This window comes from Aegilops tauschii, chromosome 7, assembly GCF_002575655.3.
Source record: "Aegilops tauschii subsp. strangulata cultivar AL8/78 chromosome 7, Aet v6.0, whole genome shotgun sequence".
Taxonomy (NCBI): domain Eukaryota; kingdom Viridiplantae; phylum Streptophyta; class Magnoliopsida; order Poales; family Poaceae; genus Aegilops; species Aegilops tauschii.
In genome coordinates, this window is record NC_053041.3 from 462,824,971 (window position 1) to 462,842,726 (window position 17,756).

The following is a 17,756-nucleotide window of genomic DNA, read 5'->3' on the forward strand; positions in this document are numbered from 1 at the left end:
CATTGACCACAGGTAGGCATGTTTTCCCCTCAGACTTAATAATTTTGGAGTCACAAGGATTGAATGTGATACTAGGCATGGATTGGCTATCGATGTACGGAGGAAATATCGATTGTGCTAGTAAGTCAATTCTCCTCACCACCCCAGAGGGTAAAAGGATCAAGTATGTGTCTAGGCATGCACCAAGGAGGACCCAAGTGAATTCACTCTCGGGAGTTGTTCTGGAGGAAGTACCAGTTGTGAAGGATCATACCGATGTATTTCGAGAGGAATTATGAGGCATGCCACCAGATCAAGATATAGAATTTTTGATAGAGCTGTTACCAGGCACCGGACCAATATCGAAGAGACCGTATCGGATGCCCGGAAATGATCTGGAGGAAATTAAGAAGCAGATTAAGGAGATATTGGAGAAAGGTTATATTCGACCAAGTTCATCACCGTGGGCAGCCCCAGTGCTCTTAGTTGAGAAGAAGGATGGATCTTTGAGAATGGTTGTTGATTATCATGCACTGAATGAGGTGACGATCAAGAACAAATACCCAAGACCGATGATCAACGATTTGTTTGACCAGCTACAGGGAGCTAAAGTATTCTCCAAGATCGATCTCCGATCAGGATACCACTACTTGAAGATCCGAGAACAGGATATACCTAAGACAACTTATACCACAAGGTACGGGCTATATGAGTACACGGTCATATCTTTTGGTTTGACTAACGCCCTTGCCTACTTTATGAGTATGATGAATAAGGTGTTTATGGAGTTCTTGGATAAGTTTGTTGTGGTGTTCAGTCATGTCTTTTGGTTTGACTAACGCCCCTGCCTACTTTATGAGTATGATGAATAAGGTGTTTATGGAGTTCTTGGATAAGTTTGTTGTGGTGTTCATTGATGATATATTGGTATACTCGAAGTATGAAGAAGAACACAAGGAACATTTGCGCCTGGTTCTCGAAAAGCTCAAGGAACATCAGCTATATGCCAAGTTCAGCAAATGTGAGTTTTGGTTGAAAGAAGTCAGATTTCTCGGACATGTCATATCCGGAGAAGGTATAGCAGTAGACCCTACTAACGTCCAGTCTGTCACAGAGTGGTTGGCACCCACCTCAGTTGGAGAGATACACAGTTTTCTTGGACTCGCAAGATATTACTGGAGATTCATTGAGAATTTTTCCAAGATCGCGAAACCCATGACGGAGTTATTAAAGAAGGACACCAAGTTTAAATGGACCGAAGAATTTGAGGCCAGTTTTCAGGAGTTGAAGAAACATTAAGTTACACCCCTAGTGCTAATCCTTCCGGATATACGCAAGGATTTCCAAGTATATTGCGACGCTTCTCGCTAGGGACTTGGAGGTGTAATTATGCAAGACGGAAGAGTTGTTTCATATGCCTCACGTCAGCTTCGACCTCATGAGTTGAATTATGCAATGCATGATTTGGAGTTAGCAGCCGTAGTGCATGCGCTCAAGACCTGGAGACATTTTCTTATTGGAAACCGCTGTGATGTTTACACGAATCATAAGAGTTTGAAGTATATCTTCACGCAGAAGGAGTTGAATCTCAGGCAAATGAGATGGTTGGAGCTCATAAAGGATTATGATATGAAGCTGCATTATCATACAGGAAAGGCCAATGTTGTAGCAGACGCTTTGAGCCGCAAGAGTTATGTTAATACTCTCGTGACCGGGGAATTACCGCAAGACTGATATGGAGATTGCGGAGGACTGATATGGAGATTGGAGACGCTTTGAACCGACGATCTCAGAGAACTTCGTTTGGAGATAGTTCCGAGAGGTTTTGTAGCAGTGTTGGAAGTTCAGTCCATGTTGTCGGGAAAGATTCGAGAAGCCCAGAAGACTGATATGGAGATTGCGGAGATAAAGGAAAATATGAGTAAAGGAAAAGCCAAAGGTTTTCATGAGAATGAGCACGAAACTTTATGGCTTGTGGATCGTATTTATGTGCCCAATGACCCAGAGATCAGGAAGTTAATACTTCAGGAAGCTCATGATTCGCCATATTCGATTCACCCAAGAAACACCAAGATGTATTTGGATTTGAAGGAACGTTTATGGTGGACAGGTATGAAGACGAATATTGCCGAGTATGTAGCAGTATGCGACGTCTGTCAGAGACTTAGGCAGAACACTAGAAGCCAGCAAGATTACTCCAGCCTTTGCTGATAATCGAATGGAAGTGGATTTCATCACTGGATTACCTAGGACACGATCAGTTTATGATTCCATCTGGGTAGTAGTTGATCACTTGACCAAAGTGGCTCACTTTATCCCGATGAAAACTACTTATACAAGCGCGAAGTTGTCCAAGATATATATGACCAGGATCGTATGTCTGCATGGAGTTCCGAGGACCATCGTATCAGATAGAGGAACATAGTCTACCTTGAAGTTTTGGAATCAGTTGCACCAGACTTTGGGTACTAGGCTAGAGTTTAGTACAACCTTTCATCCGCAGACAGATGGACAGACCGAGAGAGTCAATCAGATTCTGGAGGACATGTTGAGAGCTTGTGCGCTAGATTTTGGATCTAGTTGGGATGATAATCTGCCCTACGCAAAGTTCTCATATAACAACAGCTACCAAGCTAGTTGGAAGATGGCCCCTTTTGAAGCTTTGTTGTCACGACCGGTTTTTCAATAAAATAATTATTGAGAAACCAATCCCTGTTACGGACCAGCGAGGAAGAATTCCTTCTCACTGATAGACAATATATTGGTCACAGAAGAAAAATACCAGGAGTACTAAATATAATACAAGGTTGAGCAGAGACTGCCCAACAATTTAATACATGCACGCCGATAAAACAATACGGCGGATAGGGTGGCAAACTACTAACTCACGATAATGACGATGGTGGAGATATCACCGCGAGGCGAGTGATATGGCTCTAGAAGACTACAGCTCTTCGAGCATCGGAGTGAGGCTCGAGAAGACTTATTGCGGGTGGCGGAAGCGTAAACGATACAAGTGACCAATATCCGGGATCGCGCAGGACTGACTGGGACTCCTCTAGGCATCGGACGCGCTATCAAACTCTTCATCCAAGAGATCGCCTTTGTCAACATCTGGCCAAATCAACAAGCCAGGTGAGTACTATGAAAGTACTCGCAAGACAGTTCGGACATAAGGTATAACAAATGCAAACATGAAACACATGAACAAGTTAACCAGAGCGATCAGACATAGAGATAATAAATACTGGGTGCCAAGCGAGGGTCTGAATGACGCCTCGAGCGGAAACTACAGAATAGTAATACTGGTGCCAAACGAGTGTCTGAAAGACTCCTCGAGCGGAAAATGCGGAATAATAATACTGGTGCCAAACGAGTGTCTGAAGGACTCCTCGAGCGGAAAATGCGGAATAATAATACTGGTGCCAAACGAGTGTCTGAAAGACTCCTCGAGCGGAAAATGCTGAATAATAATACTGGTGCCAAACGAGTGTCTGAAAGACTCCTCGAGCGGAAAATGCAGAATAACAATGCCGCAGTCGGGCGTCGGGGCGACACCACATAAAGGGCTTATAACAGAAAATAAAGACAGTACATGCCACAGTCGGACGTCTGAGCGACATCGCATAAAGGGCTTATATTTAAAGTGAGAAACGAGTACACGCCACAGTCGGACGTCTGCACGACGTCTCATAAAGGGCTTATATTGTAACACAACAATAAAATAGTTCGGGAATATAACTTATCACAAGCACGAGACAAATATAATGTTAGTCCATCCACAGGAATAACAATGAAATTGAATTTTACCACTTGAGCTTGTTCACCGGGGCAAGTTTTTCACACGTATAGATTTGGATATAAAGTCTACATTACTGATCATGGATACGATGATTTGGAAAGAATTGACTCTGCAGAGTTTGTACTTAACCACAGCCAACGGATTTCAGTAGTCACGGGGACTAGTTCCGTCTACGGTGTTCTGGAAGGAACACGTCTAACCAGTACACACCCAATTTAACCATCCGAAGCCAGGGATCACCCTCGGCAACATTCAGGAAAAACCCTGAGTCGGGGAGGCTACAACCTCGCGTAGCATGGGATCAAATTTCTATACGCGCGCTATAAGGGGGTGCCCCCCCTCTCGGTCCCAACCGGAAACACCCATGCCCCCTGACCGAATGACTGGCTTTAATCCTGGGCCAAGGTACCATCATCCCGGCCTCTCTGTTTGGTGTGTACACGGAAAGAGGTTACCAACTTACTAAACCATATCCTGGCAATGAGACATGTGGTAGCACGGAATGGGGAAGGGACGATAACACGGCTCCAACCATGTTAACGTCGGAAATATCGGATGACACAAGGCTGGCATGCTACAACAGTACCACCCTGCTGCCCTTCATGTCACCACATGATTAGGCCACCTCTCATCAGAGGTCATCGCAACTTTGGAACATGCGGGAAAAGATCGATAACGTGGCTCCAACCACGTTAACGTCGAAGAAAGTCGGATGACGCAAGGCTGGCATGCTACAACAGTACCACCTTGCTGCCCTTCATGTCACTACATGATTAGGCCACCTCTCATCAGAGGTCATCGCAACTTCGGAACAACCGGGTCGTTGTCTTACAAGCAACGAGATATTTACCGACACTCATATGCCACACACAAACTTTCACATGAACATGCAAAACATCTGCCATATCAAATGTTCAAACATGCTTGCCTGGTTCGGAGAAGTCGGAGTCTAGCTCAGCGAAGTTCGCGGCTCCGTCCCCTCTCCCGGAACCTACGGCAATCACGAAACGGGGTACTAACGTGAAAACCAACACATGCACAGAAACTTTGCCAAATATGTTTCAAATAAATCCCATAAAAAACTAGGCAAAATTTGGAGATTGACAAAAAAAGAATCACTCAAAAATACCTTTTCATTAAAAAGTTATAAAGGTTTCTGTCCAGGGACCTTTCTGTAATGAAACAGAAAAGTTCCAATGTTTTAACTGAGAAAACAGAAAACGCTTCGGCTGGGAATGCGCAAGCGCAAGGAGAAAACGTATTTTGCCCGAAGGCGCCAACAGAAAACGGTTCGGGGAAATAAAACAGAGGCTGACACGCGGGGCCCGCATGTCAGGTTTGAAAGCTCGCCGGCGCCCGAAGACGGCGATGGACGCCGGCGTCGAACCACGGCGAGTTAGGAGAAACGGAGGGTACCAAGAGCTTCAGTGTCTTCTTCCGCGTCGGTGGGTGGTGGACTCGTCCAACGGGGAGCTCCACGTCGACGGCGACACTATCTCCGGCGGACGGCGGTTCGGGTGAGGTTGGGGAACTCCGGTGGAGGGCTGCAAAGTACGAATTGAGGCACGGGTCAGAACGGGTGATGCAAGGAGAAGCTACTGGCAAGAGAATGGGGGCTGCGGAGCACACACGGGGGCGAATCGGGCTGGATCCCGTGGCGGATCGCGGCGGCCGGAGTCGAGGAAGGAGACCCCCTCGCGGCTCTTCCAGTGGCTGGGCGTGCTCTAGGGGAAGTGTAGGGCTGGTGGGTGCTCGAGTTGAAGCTCGGGGCCCCTATTTATAGGCAGATCGACGGGGTGGCCGTGAACGGAGAATCTCCGGCGAGCGATTACGGCGGAGCAGTGGGTTGGCAGAGGGTTTGAGCGGTCGGGCAGCATCAGTGGATGTTACGGGACTCGTTTTGCAGCTAAACGGAGCTGGTCTTGGCGTAATGGCGTCTGCCCACGGTGAGGTGACCGCACGGGCTGAACGGCGGCAGAGAGCGCGCTCCGCGCCCTGGGGTTCACGACGAGAGCGGCAGCGCATTCGGGGGAGTGGACGGCCACGCGGCGGTCTCCGGTGGTTTGGGCGGTGCTGGGTGGAGTCGGCGGCGCCGTGTCTCCCGCTGGCGCCCGCAAAGCCGCCGCCGGCGTCGGTCACGGGGCGGCGCACCTTCTGCTGCTCGTGGCCGACGCCCGCAAGATGCCAGGCACTCGTGCGGTGCAGGAACGAGAGGGCGAGGACGAGGAGCAAGGCGACGCGAGGGCACTGGCGAGATCGATGCCCGTCTCTGAAGAAAACGACAGTGAGCACTGACTGAACTCTGAAGTTAACTTAAACTTGACAGTGACCAAGCATTGCAGGTGTTCGACAGTAGGTTTTGGTAAAGAGATAAATTTTTCTGGAGCTGTAACTTGGTGAGACGATCACTCAAAGCACCCAGGGGCTGCCTGAATTTACTTGGAATTTTTGGAGAAGGTTTTGAATGAATTTCACCAAATTTGGCAAATCTGGTCCAAACTTGCAGCTGATGTAGTTTGAAAATTTTGAACTGGAGACCAGTGGATCTTCATGGTTCTAGGTTGAGGGTTCAAAGGACTAGGAGGGGAAAGAAGTTTGGTGGTAAAAGTCCAAACAGAAAATGGAGTTCCTTTGTAAATCTCCAAGAGGTAGAATAGAAGGCAGAAAATATTTGAATAGAATTTGAATGAAAAATAAATACATGGGGGGGGGGGGGGTTCAACTTGCTGGATTTGATGCAAATCATGATCCAGAGGTGAGGGAAAGGTTAGGAGAGAAGATTTGCACTTATGCCATGGCAAGAAGGAATAGTTGAAAGTGGCAAAGGACTTTCCAAAAGCCATAGTGCATTCTCAAAAATATTTCAAAGGTTATTTTCTCAAATGAAAAACATTTTGTCTTGAGTCCAATGAAAAGCAAGAACCTCCAAGACCAAAGGAGGATCTTGGGTGAATTCAAATAAAATTTTTGCCATAAAGAAAAATATTTGAGAGTGAGAGTTCTCTTGAAGAAATTTTTTTAAATCACTCCCTTCAAGTCAAATAAAATCTTTTGAAAAAATCAAAATAAAAACTTGGGTGTCAACACCTACCCCCTTAGGAAAAATCTCGTCCTCGAGATTTCTGCTGATCCTCAAATAGATATGGATACTCTGCTCGGAGGAAATCTTCCCTTTCCCATGTGGCTTCATCCTCAGTGTGGTTGCTCCACTGGACCCTGAAATTTTTTGTCGTTTTCTGACGGGTCCTCCGTTCAGACTCTTCTAAAATCTTTACTGGCCTTTCTCTGTAGGTGAGATCTGGTTGCATATCAATGTCCTCATGAGGTACATGTTTCTCCGGGTTACTCACACATTTCCTCAACTGCGAGACGTGGAATACGTCCTGGACGTCTGACAGCTCCTTGGGTAGGTCTAGCTGGTAGGCTACCGTGCCTCTTCGTGCCTTCACACAAAATGGCCCAATAAATCTTGGGGCTAGCTTCCCCTTAATTTTGAACCGTTGCAGACCCCTCATAGGAGATACTTGGAGGTATACGGAATCACCAGGTTCAAAGCTGACCTCACGATGCTTCTGATCATAGTAGCTCTTTTGTCGGCTCTGTGCTGTCTTGAGTCTGTCCCTGATTTGTATAACTTTTTCCTCGGCCTCCTTAAGCATATCTGGGTCGAAGATACGGCTGTCACCTGTTTCTGACCAATTCAATGGGGTACGACACCTCCGTCCGTACGATGCTTCAAAGGGTGCCATTTGCAAACTGGTTTGGTAACTGTTGTTGTACGCAAATTCGGCATACGACAAACTCTCTTCCCAACTGGATCCATAGGTGAGCACACAGGCTCTTAGCATATCCTCTAGGATTTGGTTTACACGTTCTGTTTGTCCATCTGTCTGAGGGTGGTATGCTGTACTGAAAGCTAGTTGCGTGCCCAGAGCTTTTTGTAGGTGATCCCAAAATTTGGAGACGAATTGGGTGCCTCGGTCTGATATTATAGTCTTTGGGACTCCGTGCAAGCAAACTATACGGGAGAGATAGAGTTTTGCCAGTCTTTGTGTGGAGTAGGTAGTCTTCACGGGAATGAAGTGAGCAACCTTGGTTAGGCGGTCTGTGATGACCCAGATGGCGTCATTTCCACGCTGTGATCGGGGTAATCCGACAATGAAGTCCATTCCGATTTCATCCCATTTCCACTCCGGTATCCTGTTAGGCTGGAGTAGCCCTGCTGGCTTTTGGTGCTCGGCCTTGATGCGCTGACATGAATCGCAACAAGCGACGAATGTGGCTATATCTCTTTTCATACCGTGCCACCAAAATCTTTCCTGAATGTCCTTGTACATTTTGGTTCCTCCAGGATGTATCGAGTATGGAGCGGTGTGGCTCTCCGTCAAGATCTGTTGCTTGAGTTCCTCAATGTTAGGTACGCAAAGTCTGTCCCAGTACCATAATGTTCCTTCACTGTCCGTGACGAATTCTGAAGTCTTACTACGGTTCATTTTCTTCTTTATGCCTTCGATACTGGGATGTCCCTGTTGAGCCTTCTTGATTTGTTCCACTAGGGTGGGTTGTATCTCCAGGTTCGATATGGTGCCCTCAGAGACTAACATCATGTTGAGCTGAGTGAACTCTCGCTGAAACTCAGGCCTCAAGTTTTGCTGACCGTCACTGTCCGGGCTGGGGTTTCGGCTAAGGGCATCGGCCACTACATTTGCTTTTCCTGGGTGGTAGTGGATGCCGACGTCATAGTCTTTGACCAGTTCCAACCAGCGTCGTTGGCGTAAATTCAGCTCTGGCTGTGTGAAGATATATTTGAGGCTCTTATGGTCCGTATATATTTCACAGCGATTTCCCAACAGAAAGTGCCTCCACTCCTTGAGTGCATGTATAACTGCTGCTAGTTCCAAGTCATGTGTTGGGTAATTTTCCTCATGTTTTCGCAGCTGTCTGGAGGCATATGCGACAACTTTGCCATCCTGCATTAGCACACATCCGAGACCTTTTCGGGACGCGTCACAATATACTTCAAAACTCTTGTGTATGTCTGGCACAGTTAAGACTGGTGCGGTTGTCAGCTTTTTCTTGAGTTCTTGGAAGCTCTGCTCGCATGCTTCTGTCCATACAAATTTCTTGTCCTTCTTGAGTAACTGTGTTATAGGTTTTGCCACAGTGGATAATCCTTCAATAAACCTCCTGTAATACCCGGCCATCCCTAGGAAACTCCGCACATCTGTAACATTCGCGGGTGGCTTCCAGTCTAGTATGGCCTTGACTTTTTCTGGGTCTACGGCCACGCCTTCTTGGTTCAAAATATGGCCCAAGAAACCAACTTGTCTTAGCCAAAATTCGCATTTGCTAAATTTGGCGTACAACTGATGTTTCCTCAATTCTCCCAAAACCATTCTGAGGTGCTCAGCATGCTCTTCGGGCGTCCTTGAGTAAACCAGAATGTCGTCAATGAATACCACCACAAATTTGTCCATGAAGTTCATGAATACTTTGTTCATGAGGTGGACGAAATATGTGGGGGCGTTTGTTAGTCCAAACGGCATCACCGTAAACTCGTATAACCCATATCTGGAAGTGAATGCTGTCTTGGGGATATCCTCTGTTCGTACCTTCAGTTGATGGTATCCTAATCTCAAATCAATCTTTGAAAATACTTTAGCTTGTGCGAGCTGGTCAAACAAATCATTTATCCGTGGCATCGGGTATTTGTTTTTGATGGTGACCATATTGAGGGCTCGATAGTCTATGCATAGTCTCAGTGTCCCATCCTTCTTCTTGGCGAACAATACGGGCGAACCCCATGGTGAGGAGCTGGCACGTATAAACCCCTTGTCCAGTAATTCCATTATCTGCTTCTTCAACTCCACCAATTCTGAGGGTGCCATTCTATACGGCTTCTTATAAATGGGAGCGGTGCCAGGTGCTAATTCAATGCTGAATTCGATCTCTCGGTCTGGTGGCATACCTGGTAGTTCTTCCGGGAACACATCAGGGAACTCGCATACCACTGGCACTTTTCTTAATTCTGCGATGTCCATCTTGTTCAGTTTTGGTTTCTGTGATCGTGGCCTTTCTTGAGCGGAAACTCTTATTGTCTTGCCGTGATGGTGAGTGAGAATCACTGTCCGATTGAAACAGTCGATGAATCCTTTGTTGGTGGTCAACCAGTCCATTCCTAAAATGACATCCAGTCCTTTACTTTCCAACACGATGAGATTCGCGTGGAATGGTAGTCCTTCGAACTCAATGACCACTCCTTGGCAGTAACCCTGAGCGATTTGCTTATTTCTGGGGGACTTGATGATCATAGATTTTTCCAAGGGGAGTATCGGAAAACCATGTTGCGAAACAAAACTCTTCAAAATGAACGAATGGGAAGCTCCAGAATCAAACAAAACCGTGGCAGGTACTGTGTTGACAGGGAACGTACCGAGCACGATGTCTGGGGCATTCTGCGCTTCTTCCCTGGTCATATGGTTCAAGTGACCCTTCATGTGGTTGTTGCTGGGATTGAAGTTGTTGCGCTTGGGGGCTGGATTGTTTCCACCATTGTTCGGCTTGGGTGTCGAGTCTCTTGGCTTCGGGCACTGTTTAGCATAATGCCCTTGTTGACCACAAGCATAGCAGGTGACCCCTGGACGGTATGTGAACTCCTTGTCTCTGGCATGAAATTGTCCGACGGGTCTTGGCTCAGTAGCCGTGGATCTCCTCGTGTCTGTCCTTGGGACCTCAGTCTTGCCTCGGTTGCTGCGGGCAAGAGTCGTCTTGTCCCTCTTCCGCTTGCGAATATCTTCCAGACTACGGCGCTCATTCTCCAGGGTGATGGCCTTGTCCACCAGCGTCTTAAAATCCAGAAAGGTGTGTACAATCAGCTGGCATCTTAGTGCTGGTGCCAGGCCGTCCAGGAATTTTTCCATCTTCTTGTTTTCTGTCATGTGCTCATCGTAGGCATAACGAGACAGTTGGGTAAACTGGCCGTTGTATTCTGTGACGGTCATGCCTCTTTGCTTCAGGTCATCAAACTCTCTCTTCTTGATCTTTAGGATGCTCCTGGGAATGTGTGCCCCACGGAAGCCTTCCTTGAATTCTTCCCAGGTGATGTTGTGTTCCCTGGGATGCATGTGTAGGAAGTTCTCCCACCATGCTGCGGCTGCTCCAGTAAGGTAGTGTGGTGCATAAAGCACTTTCTCATGATCTGAGCATTGAGCGATAATCAGTTTCCTTTCAATCTCGCAAAGCCAATCATCGGCTTCCAGTGGCCCGTCGGTGTGAGCAAAAGTTGAGGGGCGAGTCTTCTGTAACTCAGATAACTTGGAATGTGGTTGATAGGGTTCACGATGGTTTCCCATATTGATGACATGGTTCATCATCTCCTGGTGCTGTTGCTGGCTTTGCTCGAAGAGACGGCATACTTGAGATAGTGCCGCTTCGCTGTCCTATTGGCTGGACTGAACCTGAGTGAAATTGTTGCTGGTCTGTGTTCCGTAAACCTCTTCTGGCTGATTGGGCATAGAGCGAGTCCAAGGGCGCGACATTTTTCCCGTCTGGGGTATCATTTGCAAAACCCATGAGAAAAACCGTGTAGCGCAGGAAAACCCTTGTAAAGGCAATAATCAAAAAGGCTTCAAGGTTTTCAAAGAAACACAAATAATTTTCACGGAGAAGAAGTGCTTAACACAAATCTTACATGCGAAAGCAAACACAAGATACAGCACTCAGGTTGTGCGTACACAATCCTGACATGTTATTAAAAACTAGCGTACTACTCCGGAAGGCAGCAAACACACCAATACAAACTAGCGTACAGATAAAAACAACACATCATACAAGCAGGCATAACACGCGGCTACTCGGTGCTCTCAGTCGGAGATGGTGAAGATCTCCTTCCCCTTGCCGATGGCAAGGCTCAGCGGTCCAGGAGAATCAACCTCCTCCTCTCTAGCTGGTTCCTGGCGTGCGACGCTGCGCTGCGGTGATGGTGCGGGGGCGAGTGGCGGTAGAGCGCGTGCGGCAGGCAGTGCGGCTCTGACTGGAGTAGGAGCGATGACTCGGTCGAACTCCTCAGTGGTAGGCAGACGGCGAGCAGTGGCCAAAACGGCCGGTGCATACGAGGCTGAAGACGAGACGAATGTCAGAGGCGGCGCCGTGTGGAGAAGCTCCTTCCTGCTGGCAGGACCGCCCCGGACTAAGTCCATGCGGGCAACCACAAGATCATCTACGAGGTTGTCGAAAGATTCCTCTAGAGCCTTGAGATACTCCACAACCATCTCGATGGCTTCATCTCGCTCTCCCCGATGGCAGGCGAACGCATAGTGGCTGGTGTAAGGCACATGGCATGGGAGGTAGCGGTAGCGACGAGTCTTCATCGTAGGAAGGATGTCCCGAAGGCGAGCTATCGCCTCACGGGCAGCCATCTGCATGGCATGCCTCTCCGTAGGCATGGCCCTTCCCGTAAAACGGAAATGGCGAGCAGCAGATCGTCCTCCCCTGAATTGCACCACAGCCTGGTGCATAGACACGTCGTCACTGAGCTTGTGCTGATAGAGTGTGAACTCCGGGCGAGCTGCTGGCCCGATCGCGAGCTTGGTGATGGAGACGAGGAGCTTGACAAACCCCTCGGGCACGTTGGTGAACACTCGATTCTCACAGCTGCTGCCAGCCATCTACAAAAGTAGGCAAAAATTCTGAGTAGTCATGTCATAAATTTTATGATGACCAACAGAAAATAGCTACAATTGCAAAATGCTGAAGAAGCACTAAAGACGCTAATAACCGATTAGCGATCGCACCTAGTGGCTTCCTACAGTCAGCCTGGCTCTGATACCAAGCTTGTCACGACCGGTTTTTCAATAAAATAATTATTGAGAAACCAATCCCTGTTACGGACCAGCGAGGAAGAATTCCTTCTCACTGATAGACAATATATTGGTCACAGAAGAAAAATACCAGGAGTACTAAATATAATACAAGGTTGAGCAGAGACTGCCCAACAATTTAATACATGCACGCCGATAAAACAATACGGCGGATAGGGTGGCAAACTACTAACTCACGATAACGACGATGGTGGAGATATCACCGCGAGGCGAGTGATATGGCTCCAGAAGACTACAGCTCTTCGAGCGTCGGAGTGAGGCTCGAGAAGACTTATTGCGGGTGGCGGAAGCGTAAACGATACAAGTGACCAATATCCCGGATCGCGCAGGACTGACTGGGACTCCTCTAGGTATCGGACGCGCTATCAAACTCTTCATCCAAGAGATCGCCTTCGTCAACATCTGGCCAAATCAACAAGCCAGGTGAGTACTATGAAAGTACTCGCAAGACAGTTCGGACATAAGGTATAACAAATGCAAACATGAAACACGTGAACAAGTTAACCAGAGCGATCAGACATAGAGATAATAAATACTGGGTGCCAAGCGAGGGTCTGAATGACGCCTCGAGCAAAAACTACAGAATAGTAATACTGGTGCCAAACGAGTGTCTGAAAGACTCCTCGAGCGGAAAATGCGGAATAATAATACTGGTGCCAAACGAGTGTTTGAAAGACTCCTCGAGCGGAAAATGCGGAATAATAATACTGGTGCCAAACGAGTGTCTGAAAGACTCCTCGAGCGGAAAATGCGGAATAATAATACTGGTGCCAAACGAGTGTCTGAAAGACTCCTCGAGCGGAAAATGCGGAATAATAATACTGGTGCCAAACGAGTGTCTGAAAGACTCCTCGAGCGGAAAATGCGGAATAACAATGCCGCAGTCGGGCGTCGGGGCGACACCACATAAAGGGCTTATAACAGAAAATAAAGACAGTACATGCCACAGTCGGACGTCTGAGCGACATCGCATAAAGGGCTTATATTTAAAGTGAGAAACGAGTACACGCCACAGTCGGACGTCTGCGCGACGTCTCATAAAGGGCTTATATTGTAACACAACAATACAATAGTTCGGGAATATAACTTATCACAAGCACAAGACAAATATAATGTTAGTCTATCCACAGGAATAACAATGAAATTGAATTTTACCACTTGAGCTTGTTCACCGGGGCAAGTTTTTCACACGGATAGATTTGGATATAAAGTCTACATTACTGATCATGGATACGATGATTTGGAAAGAATTGACTCTGCAGAGTTTGTACTTAACCACAGCCAACGGATTTCAGTAGTCACGGGGACTAGTTCCGTCCATGGTGTTCTGGAAGGAACACGTCTAACCAGTACACACCCAATTTAACCATCCGAAGCCAGGGATCACCCTCGGCAACATTCAGGAAAAACCCTGAGTCGGGGAGGCTACAACCTCGCGTAGCATGGGATCAAATTTCTATACGCGCGCTATAAGGGGGTGCCCCCCTCTCGGTCCCAACCGGAAACACCCATGCCCCCTGACCGAATGACTGGCTTTAATCCTGGGCCAAGGTACCATCATCCCGGCCTCTCTGTTTGGTGTGTACACGGAAAGAGGTTACCAACTTACTAAACCGTATCCTGGCAATGAGACATGTGGTAGCACGGAAAGGGGAAGGGACGATAACACGGCTCCAACCATGTTAACGTCGGAAAAGTCGGATGACACAAGGCTGGCATGCTACAACAGTACCACCCTGCTGCCCTTCATGTCACCACATGATTAGGCCACCTCTCATCAGAGGTCATCGCAACTTCGGAACATGCGGGAAAAGATCGATAACGTGGCTCCAACCACGTTAACGTCGAAGAAAGTCGGATGACGCAAGGCTGGCATGCTACAACAGTACCACCTTGCTGCCCTTCATGTCACTACATGATTAGGCCACCTCTCATCAGAGGTCATCGCAACTTCGGAACAACCGGGTCGTTGTCTTACAAGCAACGAGATATTTACCGACACTCATATGCCACACACAAACTTTCACATGAACATGCAAAACATCTGCCATATCAAATGTTCAAACATGCTTTCCTGGTTCGGAGAAGTCGGAGTCTAGCTCGGCGAAGTTAGCGGCTCCGTCCCCTCTCCCGGAACCTACGGCAATCACGAAACGGGGTACTAACGTGAAAACCAACACATGCACAGAAACTTTGCCAAATATGTTTCAAATAAATCCCATAAAAAACTAGGCAAAATTTGGAGATTGACAGAAAAAGAATCACTCAAAAATACCTTTTCATTAAAAAGTTATAAAGGTTTCTGTCCAGGGACCTTTCTGTAATGAAACAGAAAAGTTCCAGGGTTTTAACTGAGAAAACAGAAAACGCTTCGGCTGGGAATGCGCAAGCGCAAGGAGAAAACGTATTTTTGCCCGAAGGCGCCAACAGAAAACGGTTCGGGGAAATAAAACAGAGGCTGACACGCGGGGCCCGCATGTCAGGTTTGAAAGCTCGCCGGAGCCCGAAGACGGCGATGGACGCCGGCGTCGAACCACGGCGAGTTAGGAGAAACGGAGGGTACCAAGAGCTTCAGTGTCTTCTTCCACGTCGGTGGGTGGTGGACTCGTCCAACGGGGAGCTCCACGTCGACGGCGACACTATCTCCGGCGGACGGCGGTTCGGGTGAGGTTGGGGAACTCCGGTGGAGGGCTGCAAAGTACGAATTGAGGCGCGGGTCAGAACGGGTGATGCAAGGAGAAGCTACTGGCAAGAGAATGGGGGCTGCGGAGCACACACGGGGGCGAATCGGGCTGGATCCCGTGGCGGATCGCGGCGGCCGGAGTCGAGGAAGGAGACCCCCTCGCGGCTCTTCCAGTGGCTGGGCGTGCTCTAGGGGAAGTGTAGGGCTGGTGGGTGCTCGAGTTGAAGCTCGGGGCCCCTATTTATAGGCAGATCGACGGGGTGGCCGTGAACGGAGAATCTCCGGCGAGCGATTACGGCGGAGCAGTGGGTTGGCAGAGGGTTTGAGCGGTCGGGCAGCATCAGTGGATGTTACGGGACTCGTTTTGCAGCTAAACGGAGCTGGTCTTGCCGTAATGGCGTCTGGCCACAGTGAGGTGACCGCACGGGCTCAACGGCGGCAGAGAGCGCGCTCCGCGCCCTGGGGTTCATGACGAGAGCGCCAGCGCATTCGGGGGAGTGGACGGCCACGCGGTGGTCTCCGGTGGTTTGGGCGGTGCTGGGTGGAGTCGGCGGCGCCGTGTCTGCCGCTGGCGCCCGCAAAGCCGCCGTCGGCGTCGGTCACGGGGCGGCGCACCTTCTGCTGCTCGTCGCCGACGCCCGCAAGATGCCAGGCACTCGTGCGGTGCAGGAACGAGAGGGCGAGGACGAGGAGCAAGGCGACGCGAGGGCACTGGCGAGATCGATGCCCGTCTCTGAAGAAAACGACAGTGAGCACTGACTGACCTCTGAAGTTAACTGAAACTTGACAGTGACCAAGCATTGCAGGTGTTCGACAGTAGGTTTTGGTAAAGAGATAAATTTTTCTGGAGCTGTAACTTGGTGAGACGATCACTCAAAGCACCCAGGGGCTGCCTGAATTTACTTGGAATTTTTGGAGAAGGTTTTGAATGAATTTCACCAAATTTGGCAAATCTGGTCCAAACATGCAGCTGATGTAGTTTGAAAATTTTGAACTGGAGACCAGTGGATCTTCATGGTTCTAGGTTGAGGGTTCAAAGGACTAGGAGGGGAAAGAAGTTTGGTGGTAAAAGTCCAAACAGAAAATGGAGTTCCTTTGTAAATCTCCAAGAGGTAGAATAGAAGGCAGAAAATATTTGAATAGAATTTGAATGGAAAATAAATACATGGGGGGGTTCAACTTGCTGGATTTGATGCAAATCATGATCCAGAGGTGAGGGAAAGGTTAGGAGAGAAGATTTGCACTTATGCCATGGCAAGAAGGAATAGTTGAAAGTGGCAAAGGACTTTCCAAAAGCCATAGTGCATTCTCAAAAATATTTCAAAGGTTATTTTCTCAAATGAAAAACATTTTGTCTTGAGTCCAATGAAAAGCAAGAACCTCCAAGACCAAAGGAGGATCTTGGGTGAATTCAAATAAAAAATTTGCCATAAAGAAAAATATTTGAGAGTGAGAGTTCTCTTGAAGAAATTTTTTTAAATCACTCCCTTCAAGTAAAATAAAATCTTTTGAAAAAATCAAAATAAAAACTTGGGTGTCACATTTGTATGGAAGGAGGTGTAGAATAACATTGATATGGGATGAAGTTGGAGACCAACAATTGTTCAGACCGGATTTGATCAGAGAGTCTAAAGAGAAGGTTAAGTTGATTCGTGATAGACTGAAGATAGCTCAATCCAGGCAGAAGATTTATGCCGACACTAAACGCAAGGAAGTAGCCTACGAAGTCGGAGACAGAGCATATCTCCGTGTGTCACCACTTCGAGGAGTTAAACGATTTGGAGTCAAAGGAAAGTTAGCCCCAAGATTTGTAGGACCATACCAAGTTTTGGAACGTATGGGTGAAGTGGCCTACAAGTTGGAGTTACCCGAAGGATTGTCAGGAGTTCATGTGTTTCACATTTCCCAGTTGAAGAAGTGCCATGCAGAGATGGCCGATATTCCTCTAAGAGATACAGTGCCCCTAGAAGCAATTCAATTGGAGAGTGACCTAACCTACAAGGAGAAACCTGTCAAGATTCTCGAGTTTGCCAGCCGAGTTACACATAGCCAGATCATCAAGTTTTGCAAAGTTCAGTGGAGCCACCATACCGAGGAAGAAGCCACCTGGGAGGGAGAAGAAGACCTACGGAAAGACCACCTACACCTATTTCCTAGCGAACCCAAATCTCGAGGGCGAGATTCATCTTAAGGGCGGTAGGTTTGTAACATCCCAATTTTCAATTTGGATGTTAATCATTTGGTCATCATATGCATCCATGATTTTTGCATTTTGAATTTGGTTTATTTGTACATTTTGATCCTAGAGACCTTAAGCAACTCAAGGACCAATTGAGAGAGTTGGAGGTTTCATAAAATTTCCATTTTTGATTTTTTCAAAATTGGTAAATTGGATCAAAGGTGATTTTTATTT